General features: G+C 44.0%; 1 pseudogene; it reads right to left on the minus strand.

Moving 5' to 3' along the window:
• Positions 1–5,164: 5,164 nt before the first annotated feature.
• Positions 5,165–5,793, minus strand: LOC100337902 (large ribosomal subunit protein uL16-like; annotated as a pseudogene).
• Positions 5,794–23,380: the final 17,587 nt, after the last annotated feature.

Here is a 23,380-nt window from a genome sequence, read left to right on the forward strand (position 1 = left end):
GGTAAAAAAAAAAAAAATACTGATTCATGGGCCTCCCTCCAAACCACTTGAATTAGGAATCACTCTAAACGTCAATGGGTATGAACTTGGCAATGATATTGCTTGGATGCTCCCTTAAGGTGAATCTGATGAGCAGCCAGCAGTAAGACCGGTCAAAATCTCATCCTGGAGACACTGTGTTCAGGAAAAATGCTCAAGATGTTAAAGCTACTGTGTCAACCACTAGTTACTAAATGTTCAGCCTTTTCAACACTTAAGAGTCCTGGCAACAAAGAGAACAAAGGTTTTAATATAATTAACAATACTTTAAACCATAAAAGTGCAACCTGTCTCTGAGGAAAAGCTTATAAGGCAAAAAGAGCAAAAAAATAACTGAGTTAATTCCCCAGTTATAAAGCAGGAGGTGATCAGAACATAGGGTTGTCTGAGCTACTCCCCCCAGAATCTGCCCACAGGCCACACCCCCAAAACCACATTTCTCTAGGAAAATGACTTAGACATTCCAAATAACTGACACACATTTGGAACACAGCTTAAATACACAACATTGACGCTCTTGACCTTGATCCCCACTCTCCTCCAATTCCTGCCTTCTCCCAGGCCTCTCCACGCTATCCCAACTCACCAGGGAAGTGTCTTCACAATTGGCCTTTTGTTCTTTCTCTCACTGCCATCCTCAGTCTCCCCAGTAGCACTCTGTTGAGCACATAAACACTCAGATGAATAGTTCTAGCACACACACACACACACACACACCTGCACGTATTCCACCTTCTCCCTTGAACTACCACCTATTACTCTGCTTCTTTTCATCAACAGACTTGAAAATGCATATTCCCACATTCTCCATCTCCTTACCATTTCCTACTTCATCCCTTTTAATTTTGTGTTGACCCCACTACTCCCCTAAACTTTTTCTCCACACTCCACACACTTAGACCCTTGCTTGTGTTCCGCCATCTCCCACCTCCTGACTTTCTAGAAACCTTTGCATCTAGGGCTTCCATGCATTCGTACTGCCCAGAGTGACCTCACTCCCAGGGCCCGCTGCGCTGCCTCCTTGGCTGACTGTAGTTCTTCCAGTCCCTGTGCAAAGGCTCAATGCAAACAGCTCCTTGACTGCTCTTGGCTTGTCCAGCTGTCCCCAGCAATTGGCAATGCTCTGCTGCCCCCACCTGGCCAAGCCCACGCTCATCACTTCAGAGGTCTTGGCTGGATTCTTAACCAGGAAAACCGGGCCAGGAAAGCGTTTCCAAATCTCACCTGCACCTCTGACCTCTCCAACAGGTTCAACCTTCCTCTCTTTCAACCCCCAGATGAGTCCCAACTGCAGGTCCTGTCATCCCTCCAGGGACTTTGTCCAAACTGAACTCACCAATTTTTTCCAAAGACCTTTCTCTCCACCCTTCTTCAATTTACCTAAACTTCAGTGGCATTTGTGACACCTTTCCTTTCCTCCATATATCTTGTTGTCGAGGAATCCTTGTTGAAACTTCTTTCATAAAACAGGCATTTTTGGGGCTGGCACTGTGGTGCAGCGGGTTAATGCCCTGGCCTGAAGCGCCAGCATCCCATATGGGCACTGGTTTGAGACCCGGCTGCTCCCCTTCCAATCCAGCTCTCTGCTATGGCCTGGGAAAGCAGTAGAAAATGGCAAAAATCTTTGGGCCCCGGCACCTGCATGGGAGACCCGGAGGAAGCTCCTGGTTCCTGGCTTCGGATCAGTGCAGCTCAGGCCATTGCAGCCAGTTGGGGAGTGAAGCAGCGGATGGAAGGCCTCTCCTCTCTCTTTGTAACTCTGACTTTCAAATAAATAAATAAATCTTAAAAAAAAAAAAAAAAAAGGCACTTTTTCTTTTGTGCAGCCTACACTCTTTCTTTATCTCTTGATTTAAGAATTGCAATCATCTTCTAATTGGATCTCCTTTCTTTACTTTTTTTCCGCCTCAAATCAATTGGACACAAAATGCTCAGATTTGTCTTTTTTAAATATGGCCTCATTCAGGTCCCTGCCTTAGCTCACACACTTCCTAAGCTTTCCCATTGTTTCCAGGGCAAAATCTTTGCCTCAAGGATACAGCTGGATGGAAAGTCAGGCCTCAACCAAACAAAAGTTGCAGCTGAACTATTGTTGACCCACTTTTGAAATTATATTGTGCATGGCACTCTTAAAATTGAAGGAAAAAGGCCAGCGCCGCGGCTCACTTGGCTAATCCTCCGCCTGCGGTGCCGGCACCCCGGGGTTCTAGTCCCGGATGGGGCGCCGGATTCTGTCCTGGTTGCCCCTCTTCCAGTCCAGCTCTCTGCTGTGGCCCGGGAGTGCAGTGGAGGATGGCCCAAGTGCTTGGGCCCTGCACCCACATGGGAGACCAGGAGGAAGCACCTGGCTCCTGGCTTCGGATTGGCCATTTGGGGGGTGAACCAATGGAAAAGGAAGACCTTTCTCTCTGTCTCTCTCTCTCTCTCACACTGTCTAACTCTGCCTGTCCAAAAAAAAAAAAAAAAAAATTGAAGGAAAAAAATTCTAAGCAATAATTCAAACATTGCAACTTGAAAATGCCATTGTACTTTTAGCCTTCAGAAAATGAAAGTAAATATATAAGCAAACACAAAATTTGATGGAGAAAATTATTCCTCTTCTCACTCCAACCCCAACTTAGAATAAATTCACATTTCCACAATTGTAATGTGACTAAATGATGTTCAACCAGCTCTGCCAGCTTTAGGCTACGTGAACTCAGACTGGTTGTTTAACCTCGCTGTATCTCAGCTTCCTGCTCATAAAAGGGGAATGACGTCCTGTACCTCAAAGGCTTCCTGAGGGGACAGGCGTTGCGGCACACTGAGTATGCTGCTGCGTGGGTCGCCCACATCCCACCTCGCAGTGCCAAGGTTCGAGTCCTGGCTCCACCTTGGTTCCAACTTTCTGCTAACATGCACCCTGGGAAGCAGCAAATGATGGCTCAAGTACTTGGGTTCCTGGCGCCCATGTGGGAGATGCAATGGATATCCAGGCTCCTGGACTTGGCCTGTTCCAGCCCTGGCTGTTACGGGCATCTGGGAGGTGAACCACTGGATGGAAGATCTGTCTGTGTCTCTCTGCCTTTCAAATAAAATAAAAATAAATATTATTTTAAAAGCATTTAAACTTCTTGTGTAATTTAAAGATTTAATTTGTAGAAAGCATTTAGACTGTTAGTGCCTGACACGTAGGAAGTAATGCTGAGAGTTAGATGATGATTGATGACAACGATGATTATGATGTAAATTATCAGTAGAAACCACACTGCCTATTTTAGAAATTCGATTTTTGACTAATTCTCATATTAGATCATAATATTACTGTTAGATACATGAAATTTAAATTATCTAGACTAGTGATATAGTATAATCAGACTACAATTATCTAAATATTTAAATTATTTTTCCAATTTTATTGGTTTATAATTGGCAAATAAAAATTATATATATTTAAGGTATACAATGTGTTATTTGACATACAAGGATATTTCAAAAAAAAGTAGGAGGAAATGAAATTAATGCAAAGGTTCTACAAACTTTTTTTTTAAGATTTATTTATTTATTTGAGGGATAGAGTTACAGACAGAGAAGGGAGAGACAGAGAGAGGTCTTTCATCTGCTGATTCACTCCCCAATTGGCTGCAACAGCCGGAGCTGTGCCAATCTGAAGCCAGGAACCAGGAGCTCATTCTGGGTCTCCCAAATGGGTGCAGGGACCTAAGCCCTTAGGGCATCTTCTGCTGCTTTCCCAGGCTATAGCAGAGAGCTGGATGGGAAGTGGAGCAGCAGGGACTCAAACTGGCGCCCATATGAGATGCCAGTGCCACAGGTAGAGGCTTAGCCTACTATGCCACAGTGCCAGCCCCATGACAAACATTTTGAAGTAGCTTTTTATATGTACACATTGTGAAATGATTACCAGAATTAATTAATATATCTATCATCTCCTTAGTAACTTGTGTGTGTGTCTACTTGCAATATCTACTTTTTAAGCAAATTTTAAGTAGAAAATACATTACTATCCATTAGCAATATTCTCTGTGCTGTACGGTAGGACCCAGAACTTATTTATGCCATGAGTGAGGTGTGTACCCACTGGCTGGCATCCCCCACTTCTATCACACCCGGGTCCCTCATCACCATCCTTCTGCTTTGCTTTTAAATTATATAGAACACTTTTTATCTATTCATTTGTTGACACACCCTACGACTGTTTTCATATCTTGACTACTGAGAATAATCCTGCACTGAACATGGGAGTGCAGCTGTCTCTCCAAAATAACGATTCCCTATCCTCAGGATTAATACTCAGAAGTAAAATTGCTAGACCCTATGGTAGTTACTCCCTCCCTCCCTTCCTTCCTCCCTCCCTCCCTCTCTCCCTCCCTCTCACCTTCCTTTCCTCCTCCACTCCCCCCTCCCTCCTCCCTCCCTTCTCTTCCTCCCTCCCTCCCTCCCTTCCTCTCATCCTCCTTTCTCCCTCCACTCCCCCTCTCTCCTCCCTCCCTTCTCTTCCTCCTTCCCTCCCTCCCTCATTTCCTTCCTTCCCCCTTCCCTCCCTCCCTCCCTTCCATTTTCCAGGAGCAGAGATAGACAAGACAGACTTCTCATTGCTTCATTTTGGCTCTGATTTGCATTTTCCTTTGATTAGTATTGTTGAGTAGCTGTCATAAGCCTGTTGATCAGGTTTCATAAACCTTTGTCCATTTTTGGCTCTTTGAAAAAAATGTATATTCAGGTCTTTTGCCCATTTTGTAATTGAGTTATGGGGAGGTTGCCACTGTATAACTTCCTTATGTATTTCAGATATGTTAACTCTGTATGATACAAGGCTTGCAAATATTTTCTCCCACTCTGTATGTTGCCTTTTCACTTTATTGGTTGCTTCTTTGCCGTGCAGACCTTTAGTTTAATGTAATCCCACTTGCTTATTTTTGCTTTTGTTGCCCGTGCTTTTGGTATCATATCTTAAAAAAAAATCATTGTCAAGACTAATGTCATGGGACCAGGGCTGTGGCACAGTGGGTAAAGCTGCCATCTGCAGGGGCATCCCATATGGCCACCAGTTTCTTTTCTTTTTTTTTTTTTTAATAGGAATCAAGCTTTATTATCTATGATTAAGGAGCACAGGAGAGTGAAGCCCTCATGAGTGGAGGGCCCGCCACTTGTCCAAGGGACCACGACTGGGGATGTATTTGACCCCGCAGCCGTCCGGGATGAGCCGCTTCTCCACCACCATGTCTTCAAATTCATCCGCGTTAAACTTGATAAAGCCCCACTTCTTTGAGATGTGGATCTTCTGGCGGCCAGGGAACTTGAACTTGGCCCTGCGTAGGGTCTCAAGCACATGTTCCTTGTTCTGCAGCTTGGTGAGGATGGACATGATGGCCTGGCCAATGTGAACTCTGGCTACTGTGCCTTGGGGCTTTCCTAAAGCACCCCGCATACAGCACCAGCACAGGACAACATCTTATTGATTCAGATGACATGGAAGGGGTGGAGCCGCACTCGGATATGAAAGCCATCTTTGCCACAGCTTTTTACCATGTATTTGTTGGCACAAATACAGGCAGCCTCCAGGGCTTCAGAAGATAGCTGCTCATACTCATCCAACACCATGTGGCCACACAGTGGAAACTCATCCACTTTTGCCTTCTTCCAGCCCAGATCAAAAATATGGATCTTGGCATTAGGGACACCTTGGCAGAAGCAAGACTTAGGGCACAGCTTGTTCTTACAGTACCGGTAACACCGGGCGGGGCGGCGGCCCATGGTGACACCAGGGTCTTCGGGGCCACCAGTTTCTATCATGGCTGCTCTACTTCTGATCCAGCTCCCTGCTAATGCACCTGGGAAACCAGTAGAAGATGGCCTAAGTCCTTGGGCCCCTGCATCCACACAGGAGACCTGGAAGAAGCTCCTGACTCCTGGCTTCAGCCTGGCCCAGCCCTGGCCACTGCAGCCACATGGGGAGTGAACCAGCAGATGGAGGATCTCTCTCTCTCTCTCTCTCCCTCTCTCTCTCTCTCTCTCTAACTCTCCTTTCAAATAAATAAATAAATCTTTTTTTTTTTTTTTAAAAAGGCCAATGTCATGAACAATGTCCTGAAGCTTTTCCTTTATGCTTTCTTCTAGGGGTCTAACAGTGTCGTATCTTTTATTTAAATCTAAATCCATTTGAGTTGAGTTGACTTTTGTGTGCAGTGTAATATAAGGGTCTACTTTTATTTATTTTTACATATGGATATCCTATTTTCTCATTACATATTCTTACAAACTCTCCATTTACTGAAGAATCTATCATTTTCCCATTTCGTATTCCTGGCACTCTATCCAAAATCATGGGTTTACATCTGCAGTTTCTAATCTGTTCTAATGGCCTATGAGGGTATGCCAAAAAGTTAATAGAAGCAATTAAAAGATAAGTTTATTTTAATGCAAAAAAAATTGAAACATCCACATGGCCTTCCAAAAATTCATGAAAAATACATATTTTGGAAAACTATGCAGGAATTTAAAAAATTAGTTGCACCAAAATAAACTTATCTTTTAATTCTTTTTCCACAAACCTTTTGATATACCCTTGTATGTGTTTATTTTTATGGTAGTACCACACTGGGTTGATTACTGTGGCTTTTGGCTTTGTAATATAATTTGAAATCAGGAAGTGTGATACCTCCAACTGCATTCTTTTTGTTCAAGATTGCTTTGACTATATGGTGTCTTTTGTGGTTCCATACAAATTTTAGAAATTTTCCTATTTCTTTCAAAAAATGTCATTGGGCTTTTGACAGGAATTGTGTTGATCCTGTAGACCACTTTAGTAGCATGAACATTTTTATAAGAAATTCATGAACATGGGATATCTCCCTATTTATTTGTATCTTCAATTCATTTGATCAATGTTTTATAGTTTTCTGTATGCTAATATTTCATTCATTCATTACATATATTCAAACATGCTTTCTTTTTGATGTTGTTGCAGAAGAAATTGTCTTCTTAATTTTGTTTTTCAATAATCTGTTGTTCAAGTATAAAAAAGTAACTCATTTTTATACATTGGTTCTTTGTTTCTATACATTCAATGAACTTGCTTATTTGCTTGAACAGTTTCTGTGTGGGTGTGTGATGCCTCCAGAGCTTTCTGCATATATGACAATGTCATCTGTGAACAGAGATCATGGATGCCTCTTATTTCTTTTCTTGCCAGACTATTCTTGCTAGAACTTACAGTGCTATGTACTAACAGTACAATACTACTCTGAGTAAAAGAAGCAAAAGTGAGCATCCTTGTCTTGTTCCTAACCATAAGGAGAAGCTTCCAACTTTTCACCATTAAGTATGATATGCTACACTATGGGCTCGCCGTATACAATGATAATTGTGTGAGGTACATTCCTTCTATGCTTAATTTGTAGTTTTTCCAAATACCTCTTCTTTCTTTTTAAGATTTATTTATTTATTTGAAAGAGTTACACAGAGAAGGAGAGAGAGAGAGACAGAGAAAGAGAGATCTTCCATCTGTTGGTTCAGTCCCCAATTGGCCGCAATGGCTGGAGCTGCACCAATCCGAAGCCAGGAGCCAGGAGCGGGTACAGGGGCCCAAGGACTTGGGCCATCTTCCACTGCTTTCCCAGGCCATAGCAGAGAACTGGATCAGAAGAAGTGGAGCAGCCAGGACTCAAACCGGCACCCATATGGGATGCTGGCGTTGCAGGCAGTGGCTTTACCCACTACGCCACAGCGCCGGCCCTTCCAAATGCATCTTCTACACCCATTGAAATGCTCATGTGATTTTTATTCTTCATTATATTACCTTGGTGTATTACACTTATTAACTTGCCTACATTGAACCATCCATGCATCTCATAAATAAATCCCTCTTGACCATGGTATATGATCCTTTCTATGTGAAATTTTCCTAGTATGTTAGTGAGCATCTGTGTTACAGAGATATTGGTTTACGAGTTTCTTTTTTTTTTTTTTTTTTTTTTTGTATTCTTTTGTCTGGCTTTGGTGTTGAAGCAATGCTGCCTTGTAAATTGAGTCTGGAAGTGTTCTTTCCTGTTAAGTTTCTTAGATGAATATGAAAAAGATAGGCTATTTGTTCTTTTTTTTTTTTTTTTTTTTTTTTTTTGACAGGCAGAGTGGACAATGAGAGAGACAGAGAGAAAGGTCTTCCTTTGCTGTTGGTTCACCCTCCAATGGCCGCCGCAGCCAGTGCATCGCGCTGATCCGAAGCCAGGAGCCAGGTGCTTTTCTTGGTCTCCCATGCGGGTTCAGGGCCCAAGGACTTGGGCCATAGCAGATGTGGGGACCCATGAGCCGGCCATGGGCCCATGTGCTAAGGCCTGGCTTGCTGACCATTGGCATTAGTTACTGCTGTGTGGATGTTTATGGTTTCTGTTGAGCTGTGATATGGGGACCGTTTCATAACCCCAGGCTAGAGTCAAAACAACTATGGCCTTGGGGCTTCCCGTACTTCTTTTCCCACTGACCAAGGCTGAGAAAACACCAGGTGGAAGCTTGTTGTTAGCACCGGAGTTGCCTGCTAGGTGACCAGGAGCTTGATTGGATGAAGGCGCGTGATCACCTTTATGGTTGGACAAGGAGCGCATGGACTGTGCGTGATCAGGCACCCGATTGGAGCACCACCGCATGGACTGTAGCATGGACTAAGCTTGCTTACATGCTTCAACAATGTTCTACTATATAAGCTGTTTGTGATATGGTACGGGAGCTGCCCCTTTCTTTCGGAGCTCCCCTTGCTCAAGGGTTTCTTTTTCTATCCTGTTTAAATAAAAGTCTACTGAAGACTGACCAGCTGGGAGAAGTGTCGTTCCTTTGCGGGCAAGGGAGCGACAGCAGAGAGCTGGCCTGGAAGAGGGGCAACCGGGACAGAATCCAGCGCCCCGACCGGGACTAGAACCCGGTGTGCTGGCGCCACAAGGTGGAGGATTAGCCTAGTGAGCCGCAGCGCTGGCCCACTATTTGTTCTTGAAATGTAGGACTCATCTATGAAACCACCAGGTCTTTGGGCTTTTCTTTGTTGCAAGGTTTTTGATTACTGGTTCACTATCCTTCCTCACTATTGATCTGCCCAGATTCTCTGTTTATTCATAATTCAGTTTTGATAGGTTGAATGTTTCCAGGTATTTATCCTTTCTTCTAGCTTATACAATTTGAGGAACTATAATTTTTATCATAGTCATTTATAATAGTATGTATTTCTGTGGTATCACTTGTGTCTCTTCTCTCATTTTTCTGATTTTGTGTATTTCAATATTTTCTCTCTCCTTTCTTAGTCTCGGTAAGGGTTTATCAATTTGTTTATCCAAAAAAAAAAAAAAACAACTCCTGATTTCATTATTTTTTCTATCATTGTTCTAGACTCCGTTTCATGTATTTTTGCTCTCATCTTCCTGATCTGTTTTTTTTTATTCTTTCCACCCATTTTGTTTGTTCTACGTTATCAAGGTGTTCAGTTTGGGTATTTCTTTGAGATTTTTCTTTTAACTTTTAATTGTAATTTTCCTCTTAAAATAGCTTTTGCTACATCCATAAGTTCCGTTATTTTGTGTTTCCATCTCAGTTGTCTCATTATGCTTTTAAACTTCCTTTAAAGCACCCCATGGGAGACCAGGAGAGGCACCTGGCTCCTGGCTTCAGATCAGCGTGGTGTGCTGGCCACGGCAGCCATCTGGGGGGTGAACCAATGGCAAAGGAAGACCTTTCTCTCTGTCTCTCTCTCGCTCGCACTGTCTACTCTGCCTGTCAAAAGAAAAATTCTTGTTTACTTATTAGCAGTTCAGGAATGTTTATCTAACTTCCACAAATCAGTGATTTTTCCAATTTTCTGCCTATTACTGATTTTTAGTTTCCTTCCATTTTCGTGGGGAAAGATTCTTGATATAATTTCAACCTTCTTAAATTTGTTAGACTTGTTTTATGTCCTAATGTATGATCTATCCTGGACAATGTTCTATATGTGCATAAGAAGAACGTGTCTTTTACCACAGTTGATTAAATATTCTGCATACGTCCATTTGGTCTAGTATAATTCAAATTCAGCATTTCCTTACTGATTTTCTTTCTGAATGAGCTCACCTACTATTATTATATTGCTTATATTTCTCCCTTCTGTTACTAGTTGCTTTATATAGTTAGGTGTCCCAAAATTGGATTCATATTTATAACTGTTACATTATCTTTATGAATTGACATCTTTATTATATAATGACCTTCTTGTCTCTTATTATAGCCTTTGACTTAATATCTGTTTTGTCTGGCATAAGGATAACTACTTCTGCTCTGTTTTGCTTTCCATTAGCATGGAATATCTTTTCCTATTCTTTCACCTTTCACTCTATGTGTGACTTTAAAACTGAAGTGATCCTTTTGTAGGTAGCATATAGTTCAGTTATTTTTAAACATCTATTCACTCACTCTGCCTTTTGTTATTAGAAAATTTAATCCACTTACAGTCAAGGTAAGTACCGATATATATATACTCACTGGTGCCATTTGTAGATTTTTTTTCTAGATGTGTTATAGACACTTAGTTCCTTTACTCTTCTCTTGTTGTCTCCTTTTGTGATTTGATGATTTTTCTATAGTGATGTGTTTTGATTCTTTTCTCTTCAGCTTCTGCATATCTGCTATAAATTATTACTTTGTGGTTACCATGAGGCATTCATGAAATATTTTATGATTACTGTCAGTCCATTTTAAGCTAACAACAAATTCCCTTGCATATAAAACTATATTTTTACTGTCTCCTCTACTTTCTGTTTTTGATGTCACATTTTGCTTCTTTTTATATCATACATCCACAAACAAATTACTGAAGCTGTACTTAGCCTTTGTAGAATTAACCTTTATGTAATTAACCTTTATACAATAGCTTAAGTGATTTACATACCATTACAGTGTTAGGGTATTCTAAATGTGACTACATACTTTACCACTGAGTTTTGTACTTTCATATGTATTCATTTTACCAATTAATTATCAATTGATTCAGCTAAAAGAACTTCTTTCTGCGTATTTTTGATAGGCAAATCTAATGGTGATGTTCTCCTTCCACTTGTTTCTTTAGAAAAGTCTGTATCTCTCTTTTGTTTCTGAAAACATGTTTGCTGGGTAAAGTAATTTTGACTGACAAGTTTGCTTTTTCTTTCTTTACTTTGACTGTATCACCTTTCTCTCTCCTAGACTGCAAATTTGGGAGCAACTCTGCAAGACATTGGCATAGGCAAAAACATCTTAGAAAAGACTCCAGAAGTACAGGCAATCCAATCCAAAATTGACAAATGGGATTAAATCAAGCTAGAAGCTTCTGTACTGCAAAAGTAACACTCAACAAAGTTGAAGAGGCAACTGACAGAATGGGAGAAAATATTTGCAAACTATGCAACTGATAAACAGTTAATATCCAGAATCTATAAAGAGCTCAAGAAATTCAACAACAACAAGATAAACAATCGAGTTAAGAAAAGGGCAAAGGACTTGAACAGGCATTTTTCAAGGGAGAAAATTCAAATGACCAATAGACACATGAAGAAATGCTCAGAATCACAAGTCATCAGAGAAATCCAGATCAATGATGTTTCACTTCATTCCAGTTAGAATGGCTACAACAAATGCTGGTGAGGAAATGGGGAAAAAGGTTCCCTAACCTACTGCTAGTAGGAATGCACAGTGGTGCAGCCACTGTGGAAGACAGTATAGAGATACCTCAGAATCTGAATATACATCTACCATATGATCCAGCCATCCCACTCCTGGGAAGTTACCCAAACCAAAAGAAATCAGCATATGAAAATGTTATCTGTACTTCATGTTCATTGCAGTTCAATCCACAATAGCTAAGAAATGGAATCATCCCAGATGTCTATCAACTGCTGACTAGATAAAGAAATTATGGTATATAAACACTATGGAGTACAACTCAGCTACAAAGTACAATGAAATCTTATCTTTTGCAACAAAGTGGATACAATGGAAACCATTATACTTAGTAAGTCAGTCCCTAAAATACAGGTATCATATATTTTCCTTGATTGAGGGTAACTAATAGAGTTATAAATATAATATATTGAGTTACATAATAATAGAGGTATAAATATAATATATATATATATGGCTATTTTCAAGTAATCTGTCTTCAACTTCATATGTTCTTCCTACTCCTTGGTCAAGTCTGCTGTTAATGTTCTCTATTGCTTTTTCATTTCACTCATTGTATTCCTTAGTTGCAGAATTTCTGTTTGGTTCTTTTTTATGATTTCTACCTCCTTGTTGAATTTGTTTTGTTTGTTATTGTTTTTCTGATTTTATTGTGTTTCTTACCTGTATTCCCTTGCAGCTCACTAAGCTTTATAAAACAATCATTTATTCTTTCTCAGCCAATGTGTACATCTCCATTTCCTTTGGGTCAGTTACTGGAATATTTTCATATTCCTTTGGTGGTTTGATGTTAGATTTTTCATGCTCCTTGAATTTGGCATTATTATTTAAGAAGCAGTCACCTCCTCCAGCCCTTACTGACCAGCTTTGGGACAGAGATGCTTTCACCACCAAACAGACCAGGGATGGCTCCTCAAGAAGCTAGCCTGTGGAAGAGAGATGAGTCATTGTGAGCCAGCTGGAGGGCTTCCACAGGCAAGCATCTCAAGTGGATTATGGACTGTCTTCCCAAAGGAATCCACAGAGCGGTTTGTGGAGTCCACAGCCTATCTTCTCTGCTCCTAGTCTCTCTCAACCACTCAGCAGTACCTGTCATCTCAGTATTCCGAGTTGGTGAGAAAGAAGTGGGCCTCTTAGGCAGCATCCTATGTGTTAGGGGTAGCTGACTGCCCTCTACTATATAGAAGCCTCATGGCTTTGCATTCAGTAACAAGAAGGATTGTTCTTGAACTGGTAGGTTCTTAGATGAGTAAATCTTGGCTGAGTTTACTGATCAAGATAAATCTTGCGCCGGCGCCGCGGCTCACTAGGCTAATCCTCCGCCTAGTGGCCCCGGCACACCAGGTTCTAGTCCCGGTCGGGGCACCGGATTCTGTCCCGGTTGCCCCTCTTCCAGGCCAGCTCTCTGCTGTGGCCAGGGAGTGCAGTGGAGGATGGCCCAAGTGCTTGGGCCCTGCACCCCATGGGAGATCAGAATAAGTACCTGGCTCCTGCCATCAGATCAGCGTGGTGCGCTGGCCGCAGCGGCCATTGGAGGGTGAATCAACAGCAAAGGAAGACCTTTCTCTCTGTCTCTCTCTCTCACTGTCCACTCTGCTTGTCAAAAAAAAAAAAAAAAGATAAATCTTTCAGTATCTGAGAAATCCCTCAAGCATAAATGATGAGAACAGAACTTTTCTTGTCTTAGACATTTTTTGTGAAATTATTTGAATTGTTATTACTCATGCTGGCTAAGAATGAACAAGACTGGGGGCCAGCACTGTGGCATAGTAGGTTAAGCTTCCACCTGTGGCACCAGCATCCCATATGGGCACTGGTTTGAGTCCCGGTTGCTCACCTTCTGATCCAGTTCCCTGCTGATGGCCTAAGAAAACAGTGGAAGATGGCCCAAGTGCTTGGGCCCCTGCACCTGTGTGGGAGACCTGGATGAAGCTCCTGTCTCCTGGCTTTAGATCAGCTTAGCTCCAGCCATTGCAGCCATTTGGGGAGTGAACCAACAGATGGTAGGTCTCTGTGTGTGTCTCTCCCTCTGCCTCGCTGTATCTCTGCCTTTCAAATAAATAAATAAATAACTTTTTTTTAATGTTAGGTCAAATAAAATCTGTATTAACAAAAATAAAAAGGAAGAACACAGATGTACTTCTCTTTTGTGGATCTTCGATAGAATTATAGCCATCTCATGATCTCAGGCAGAATACACATTCTATAAATTTATTTTATAAATATCAGGAAAAGTTTATGGAAAATGTATAACATGAAAAATTATGCATGTATTTCAAAAAAATTTGCACCAAAATAAACTTAACTTTTAATTCCTTTTTTTCTGTGAACTTTTGAAGTACCCTCATATATATATATATATATATATATATATATAAAGAAATTCATTGGGACCAGTACTGCTGTGTAGAAGGATGGGCCTCTGCCTGCAGTGTTGATATTCCATATGGGCACTGGTTCAAGTCTCAGCTGTGACACTTGCAATACAGCTCCCTGCTGATATGCCTAGGGAAGCAGCAGAGGATGATTCAAGTCCTTGGGCCCCTGCATCCATGTGGGAGACCTGGAAGAAGCTCCTGGCTCCTGGCTTCAGCCTGCCCCAGACCCAGCTGTTGTGGCCACTTGGGGAGTGAAACAGTGGACAGAAGACCTCTCTCCCTCTCTCTGTATCTCTGCCTTTTGAATGGATGGATGAATCTTTGAAAAAGAAATTCTTTGTTCACAGGAACCCATCTGAAATGTTTTCATAAATGTAAAACTGACTCAATTTTTTAAAAAGATTTATTTATTTATTTATTTGAAAGTCTGAGTTTCACACAGAGAGAAGGAGAGGCAGAGAGAGAGATAGAGAAAGAGAGAGAGAGATAGGTCTTCCATCTGCTGGTTCAGTCCCCAATTGGCCACAATTGCCAGAGCTGTGCTGATCCGAAGCCAGGAGCCAGGAGCTTCTCCTGGGTCTCCCACACGGGTGCAGGGGCCCAAGGACCTGGACCGTCTTCTACTGCTTTCCCAGGCCTTAGCAGAGAGCTGGATCAGAAGTGGAGCAGCCAGGACTCAAACCGGTGCCCATATGGGATGCCGGCACTGCAGGCAGCAGCTCTACCCACTACGCCACAGCACCAGCCCCAAATTGACTCAGTTTTTAGGATACCCTGTTTTAATCCAGAACAGTCATAAATTAAATTTAGACATAATTAAAGAGGAGGTTAAAAATTTCTGCTGTGCTTCTTCATTTTTATTCTACAGAGCAGGCTCCTCTATGACTCACCAGATCATAAACAGCTGCTCAAGGGTCCCAAGAAAAATCAAACCTGAACACACAGACCTTTTCCCATACTGCTCCTATTGGGGGACCCTCATAATAGCTCAAGATGGGCCTGGAGGGGGTGGTTTTTGTCCTGAAAGCCTTTATCCTATACGTATGCTGCCCAAACTAATGCGCTTGCTGTCACTGGGGCCTCTTGCTAAAGCGCAGGTGCAGACTCAGTGGATCAAAGGCAGGGCCTGAGATTCTGCATTTCTAGCCAGCACCCAGGTGATGCCGGCGCTGCTGGGCCATTGGCCGTACATGAAGACACACAGTCTTTAAGCAGCATCGTAAGCTTTCCGCAACTTCTTTTTCAGATTTGTAGAAAGCGGATATTGCTGGTGACTCGTAAGCAGTTGTGAATTCTCCATCGATATGATGTCATGAGATGGACGCTGCAGCTTGGGGAGAGGCTCCTCCACAGCCTGCCCCCCGGGTCTGGCCATGACAAAAGCAGACAAACCTGCCCTGACTGACCATCTGCAGTACTGCTGGAGACTGTCACGGTCAGAACACGAGCAAAGACGGAGGAACGAGCACAGAGAGGAGACAGGGTGACTGAATGCACTACGGCCTCCTGGGACACCTTCTGGAACTGAAAAGGGACAAAAGTGGAAAAACAGAAAAATCCAAAGTCAGTCTGCAGGTGAATAACAGTTGTGCCCCAGGGTTGTTGCATCACGGTCATATTCAATGCAAACGCGAAGGGGATCTGAAACTAGGTGAGTGATATGTAGGGAGCCTCTATTTTTGTGGCTTTACTGTAAAGAAAACACTACAGGCAGAACAAAGACTAGAAAGAAACAGCAAAGTGTTAGTGGTCATCCTATTTGGGTGGTGGGACAAGAATGCTCTCTTCAGGGTGGCGTTGCAGTGCAGCGGGTAAGCTGCCACCTGGAACACCACATCCCGTATCAGAGTGCCTGTTTTGAGTCGCAGCTGCTCAGCTTCCTGCTGGACATCCTGGGAAGCCCACATGATGGCTCAAGTGTTTGGGTCCCTGCACCCCTTGCAGGAAACCCAGATGAAGTCCTGCTTCCTGGCACCCACTGACCCAGCCCCAGCTGGGAAGTGAACCACCGATGGAGGATGTTTTTTTGTCTGTCTTTCCCTCTCTCTTTCTCTCTGTCACTCTTTTAGTGTGACAGATAAAAAAAAAAAAAAACACCTTTTTTGTTAGATGTTCTTCTCTTTTTACTTTGTTTTAAAATATTTATTTTATTTATTTGAAAGAGTTACAGAGAGAGGCAGAGACAGAGAGAGAGGTCTTCCATCCGCTGGTTCGCTCCCCAGATGGCCGCAATGGCAGGAGCTGCGCCGACCTGAAGCCAGGAGCCAGGAGCTTCTTCTGGGTCTCCCATGAGGGTGCAGGGGCCCAAGTACTTGGGCCATCTTCCACTGCTTTCCCAGGCCATAGCAGAGAGCTGGATCGGAAGAGGAGCAGCTGGGACTAGAACCAGCACCCATATGGGATGCCGGCGCTGCAGGCTAGGGCATTAACCCACTGAGCCACAGCGCCGGCCCCTCCTTTTACTTTAAAGTTTTAAGCACTGATTAGAAGCTTCCCAATATTTTATAATGAAAAAAATGCTACATAAAGCATTTTGCACAATGAAAATGTGTTCAAATTGAACTCTAACTGAAAAGCATGGCAGAAGGGCAGGCATTGTGGCATGGGAGGGTGAGCCACCGGACACCCACATCCCATATGGAAACAGATCGAAACAAGTTCTGTCTCCACTTCCAATCCTGCTTCCTACTAATGCACATGGGAGACAGCAAATGAATCATTTGGGCTCCCGCAACCCACATGGGAAACCTGGATGGAGTCCCAACCTCCTGTCTTTACCCTGCCCCAGCCCTGGCTGTTGGGGAGTGAACCAGTGGACAGAGGACCACTCCCCTTCTCTGTCTCTCTTCCTCTCTCTCACCACATTTCCTTTCAAATAAGGAAATTTTTTTGAAAAGTCTTTTAAAAAAACTATTAAAAATCATTACCAAGAAGAACAGACGTAAAGCTCAAGTAAGATGTTTGAGAAAAAGAGCTAAAGCAGGAGAGAGAAAGGACACACAAAGGGCAAACCCTAGCAGTCTGGCCTTGGCAGCACTGTCTTCGGGTCTGGGTCTTTGCCCAGGCTGCATAGACAGCTTTTCTCTGAAGAATGCTCCAGCCATTGATTCTTATGTACTTAAGGCTAAAAGAACCCAGGGACGCCTACAGCTGCCTAATCAGATTGCTTTTATGCCTTTGGATCTTCATTACATTACCCCAAAGGGAATTTAAATGCAACATAAACATGTATTTAAATGAACTTAGAAGAAAGCATGCTGTCCTGTCTTCTGTTTTAATTAGATAGGTCTTATAGAAGAAACATACAAATGCACCCTGTGGTTTCTCTTGGCGAGGCTACGCACGAAGTAAATCCACGATAGTATTATTTTGTTTGCTTTTTTCCCCTTAATTAAGTTTTTAAAGTTTCCTTAGCTCTCTGTGTGGCTGCTTCAGCCTTGGCAGCTGGATTTGTGGTGAAGGGTTAGGGGGGAGAGCATCCAGCCCTCCCTCCCCGCTCCTAATCTTTCTTCCTGTGCAGCAAGGTAGGAAAATAAAGGAAATAGGAGGGGGACGTACCCCCGTGCAGAATAGATGCCTTTCAGATAGATTCCCTTGTATCTTGCTTAAGGACATGTTCACAGGGGATACTCGAAACCCTTAGCATCTCCAAGTACATGGATGGCCTTCCAAGGCTGATGGAAAACAAGGATAGTGCCCAATTATACGATGCCAATGTATTAAAATATTTTGCTGGCCCAAGTGCTATCTTCACCAAACATCTGCCAATGGGAGACCCCTCCAGAAGCCAATTTCAATGGTTGCAAAATAACCAATGTGGGGGCACAGTGAGGTCTCCCACTTCTCTGTTTCTTTTGTTAAAGGCTCAGTGGAGAAAACCAGGGCTGATAAATGGTACACACTGATGAATGGCTATTTATACTAAAAAGTCGGGGCTAGTGTTGTGGCACAGTGGGTTGAGCCATGGCTTGCAAAGCTAACATTCCATATTGGAGCACCAGTTCAAGTCCCCGCTGCTCTGCTTCCAATCTAGCTCCCCGCTACTGCACCTGGGAAAGCAGCAAAAGATGGTCCAAACACCTGGGCTCTTGCCAGCCATGTGGGGACCAGAACGGAGATCCTAGCTCCTGGCTTTAGTCTGAACCAGCCCCTGTTGTTGCAGCCACTTGGGGAGTGAGCCAGTGGATGGAAGATTCATTCTTTCTGTCTCTGTCTCTCTCTGTCACTCTGCCCTTCGAATAAATAAATAGTTAGAAAATTGGATGGGTTAAAAACTGTTTTATCTGTCCTTTGGGATTTTCTTCTTGTGGTTGTTGTTTAATACTAATTAGACCTCCATTGAATGCTGCTAAAATTCAGAGCAAGAAGTGTGTGCATGGAATGAAGTGGTGGGTTGACACAGCAGGCTCTGAATGTGTGTGATGAAATTAATGGTGGCCAGCACCGCGGCTCACTAGGCTAATCCTCCGCCTTGCGGCGCCAGCACACCAGGTTCTAGTCCTGGTCGGGGCGCCGGATTCTGTCCCGGTTGCCCCTTTTCCAGGCCAGCTCTCTGCTGTGGCCCGGGAGTGCAGTGGAGGATGGCCCAGGTGCTTGGGCCCTGCACCCCATGGGAGACCAGGAGAAGCACCTGGCTCCTGGCTTCGGATCAGCACGGTGCGCCAGCCGCGGCGGCCATTGGAGGGTGAACCAACGGCAAAAAGAAGACCTTTCTCTCTGTCTCTCTCTCTCACTGTCCACTCTGCCTGTCAAAACAGAAAAGAAATTCATGGTGACCCACATACGACAGGGGTTTATATGTGCATATCTCACACATGTTTTAAAATGACAGCAGGAATAAAAACTTAGTAAATCCACATAGTATAATCTATGCTTCTCTGCCCCAGGTTATACACTTAAATGCATTGAGATTTATGTATAAATAAAGATGTACCGAGAAGAAAGACAAAGAAATACATGCTATTGATGAGTACCTCTAAAGAAAGTAAAATTGGAGATGGTTTTCATTTTTTTCTTGATACTGTTAGGAAACTGGCGAAGTTGGCCGCTTGGCCCAGCTACCTGAGCCAGGCTCCACCCCCATCCTGATGGGATTGGCTGCTCTTGCTTCCCTGCCCACCCTCAGGCAAAGTTTTAAAAGGGCCTGTTCCTGAACACGTGCTCTCTTGGCCCTTCTCTCCTGCTCTCTCTCAGCTCTGCTCCCTGCTCTGTCTTGCCCCTTCTCTCCTGCTCTCTCTCGGTTCCTCTCTCTAGCCTCCTCCTCTGGGCTCTTGGCTCTGCTCTCCTCTCTCCTCTTCTCTGCTCTATCTCCTCTCCTTGCTAGCTCCTCTCCTCTCTGTTTCCCTCTTATACTCTCTTTCTCCCTTTTTCCTTCACCGCCCCTTCACTCCGGTCTGTAGGGTGTTCCCCAATAAACCCTTTCCCTTACTCCAGTGTCCGGTGTGCTTTGCGATGGCTAACATTAAGATATAACAGATACTTTTCTTGTCCCCTTCACCCTTCAAATTTTCTGAGTCTTTTAAAACAAAAGCAGGGGCTGGTGCTGTGGCGCACTAGGTTAATCCTCCGCCTGCAGTGCCGTCATCCCATATGGGTGCTGGTTCTAGTCCCGGATGCTCCTCTTCCAGTCCAGAACTCTGCTGTGGCCCAGGAGGGCAGCGGAGGATGGCCCAGGTGCTTGGTCCCCTGCACCTGCAAGGGAGACCAGGAAGAAGCACCTGGCTCCTGGCTTCGGATTGGTGCAGCGCCGGCCATAGCAGTCATTTGGGAGTGAACCAAAGGAAGGAAGACCTTTCTGTCTCTCCCTCTCACTGTCTATAACTCTACCTGTCAAATAAATAAATAAAATCTTAAAAAAAAAGGCAAACAAGAGGCCTATGCTGCAAGTAGGAGTATATTAATAATTTTTCTCAGTGATGGTTGTTTCACAACTATTTGACACAGAACACCTGATTTAGTCATTTAACACAATTTAGCAAGGGTCTTCCAGGTACCAGGTGCTCGGCACTGGGAATGCACTAATAAACATGCATGACGTGTTTTTATCCAACAAACATCTCACCAAATGCTCCCTACCAGCCTCTGGAAGGAGCCTGGAAATGCAGGCACGACATGGCAGCCCGGCTCTTCTCTAAACCACTTCTTATTCTCCTCCTCACCTTCATGTCACTGAAAGCAGGATTACTCCAAGCAAGCCTTTCTCGCTTTGCTTTGATCTTGAGTGAAAGAAATGTCACCTGATGGCACATTAGGGCTAACTGCTTTAAGTCACGAAAACTCAAAAGTGCAAGTTTTGTGTCCCTCTTCTCAAGGCTTTATGGTGGAGCAGTCCTCACACTCTGCCAGGGCCAGGACTGGCCTGGGAGGTGGCAGGGAACCCTTGCTCTCTCCCATCTAAAGGCACATCTGTTTAGGAAGTCCCAAAGAAAGCTGTGTGAGACCAGGCTCATCAAACGGAGTAAACAGAGCTGATCAAACACTCAAAGACCAAAGTCTGTAAAAGATGGAGAGCTAGTTAAATACAGCTCTTCAACATAGAATTCTGTGGATGCCCAGTTCCAGAAGAAACCGCTGTGATCAGCAACTTTCATCTAACATTTAAATTCTAATGAAGCTAAGTGTCTAGGTGCAGTGTGTTATTTAAAAACATCTGCAGCCAAGCCCACCCTGTCGCTTTCCACAATAGGCAGAACATTCTAAAGTCTTCTTGGCTGGGTACTCCAGGTCCTTTATAAAGTGTTTAGGCCCCTGTTCCTCCCCCTGCATTCTTGTACAGTCTTTTTTTTTTTTTTTTTTTTTTTTTTTTTTTTTTTTTTTGACAGGTAGAGTGGACAGTGAGAGAGAGAGAGAGACAGAGAGAAAGGTCTTCCTTTGCCGTTGGTTTACCCTCCAATGGCCGCAGCAGCCAGCACGCTGCGGCCAGCGCACTGCGCTGATCCGAAGCCAGGAGTCAGGTGCTTCTCCTAGTCTCCCATGCGGGTTCAGGGCCCAAGCACTTGGGCCATCCTCCACTACACTCCTGGGCCACAGCAGAGAGCTGGACTGGAAGAGGAGCAACCAGGACAGAATCCGGCGCCCCAACCAGGGCTAGAACCGGTGTGCCAGCGCCGCAGGTGGAGGATTAGCCTATTGAGCGATGGCGCCGGCCCTAAGCCTTGCTTCTAGCACCTAGCCTGCAGATGGCTTGTCTTGGGACTCCTTTGCTGTCATGATCACGTGATCCAAATCCCTTCATGTCTCTATATGAGTATCCTACCCAATTCTGTATCTCCAGAGAGCCCTAATACAGAAGACAAGGATCATCCCATCCCTGCTTGTCTTTCATCTCAAAGCTTCCAAGACAGTGCTTTGCCTGGGTTAGGTACTCAGTTAAGGATGTATCTGCTGGTTTCTTTCCTGTTCAACACTCCCAATAGCAAAGTGCTCCCACAAAAATACCTCCAGGCAAAAAAAATGTGCCTTACAAATCTGGACCAGTCAGCTCTCTAGACCCATCCCCCTTGGGCTCTAGGCCAGACCCCTTTTAGTCTGGGTCTTCTCCAGCGAGCCCCACCTGGTTGCCGTTGCTCAGGCTCAGATGAGAAAGAGAGAGCAAGGGAAGCACAATGGCTTCAGCAGCATCATCCCTTCAGCCAGCAACTCTCTAGAGCTCCACGGCCGTTTTGTGACAGGCACTGTTTATTGTCCCAGGACACCATCCTCACTTCTTCCATGTAGACGCAGAAATCCCACGTGTTAATGGGATTCGTGACTGCCATGCTAGGGAGTATGTTTTCCAGCCTTTGTTGCGTGTAGGCAGATGCATACAACTAAAACCTTGCCAACGGAGTGCGGATGGAAAGTTATCAGTCAGATTCTTCTAAAAAGAACTTACTCAACCTCCTTTCTATCCAGCCTCTTTCCCTTGCACAGCAAAAGCTAGTGAGCTGGTTTTGAAGATGGCAACACCCTACAGAACAATAGCAACAAGATAGAAGGAACTCAACTCCCTGAATTACTTCACAGGGCAGAGCCACGTGCCTGTGCTAAATTGCCCATCAGTTCTCGGTGTTTATATGAGAGAGATGTAACATCCCATCTCACTTGAACCACTCTCATCCTTGATTATCTATATTGTATACATTTTCGCAAGCTTGTGCAGTGGATCTGGCTTCTGTCTGGATTTATTTCAACACTTGGAACTGCTTACAGTGTCTGATAACATGACACATGGGATGTCATCTTCATCATCCATTGACTCATTGGTATCATAGTTTGCAGGAATGGAGAGCTGCTTTTCTACCAGGGGTCACTTGGGTATTTATCACATCATTCACCAGCTATATAAGATCATCAAATTAAAATTAGCCTGCTATAGATTTGTTGAACATTGCATCCTGCCTGAGGTTGCCTTAGCAGGGCCAGACCAAACAATTTCATGGACCTTCTACGGCCCACAGGCCAGTTATTTCCCACCCATCCTGAGGCAAGCATCACAAAATTTTGCCTTTTGGGGGGCCAGCACTGTGGCATAGTGGGTAAAGCCGCCACTTGCAGTGCCGGCATCTCATAAGGGTGCTGGTTCAAATCCTGGCTGCTCCACTTCCGATCCAGCTCTCTGCTATGGCCTGGGAAAGCAGTAGAAGATGGCCCAAGTCCTTGGCCCCTGCACCCATGTGGGAGACTCAGAGGAAGCTCTTGGCTCCTGGCTTTGGATTGGCACAGCTCCAGCCATTGCAGCCAACTGGGGAGTGAACCAGAGGATGAAAGACCTCTCTCTCTTTCTCTCTGCTCTCTGTAATCTGCCTTTCAAATAAATAAATAAATGGTTAACAATTTTTTTTGCCTTTTCTCATTTTGTCCTGCCTGTGCCAGTCACAGTCCTAAATGTTACTTATTTCCACATGAATGTATACCTACGCTGGTTTTCACCCAGGTCCCAGTAGTCCAAACATCCACTTGTGTGCCGAGGTCTGCCATAGGCCACGTCCTCTGAGAAAATGGTGTGTCTGCAAACTGGAATCCACAACACCAAAGCAGGATTCACTGCATTAGTTGGAAGCTGTCCTTGTTTCCTGTGTGGCTGTTATTGAGGACACAGCAGGAACAAGGCTCAGTAAACTCAACCTACGGCAGTAAACCTAACAACTCACATGTGCCTGACTTCACAAAGGTCTGGTTAGATAGAAGCTAATAGATGGCTAATAATTCACTAACTGGACTCACCTCCAGCACGCCTCCAACAGTGTAGACTCCAGCAAGTCTCAGGTCCCTCTGCATTGCTAAGTTCTGGATGTCAGGACTGGCTTCCTGCT

The sequence above is a fragment of the Oryctolagus cuniculus genome, chromosome 16 (genome assembly GCF_964237555.1).
Source record: "Oryctolagus cuniculus chromosome 16, mOryCun1.1, whole genome shotgun sequence".
Taxonomy (NCBI): domain Eukaryota; kingdom Metazoa; phylum Chordata; class Mammalia; order Lagomorpha; family Leporidae; genus Oryctolagus; species Oryctolagus cuniculus.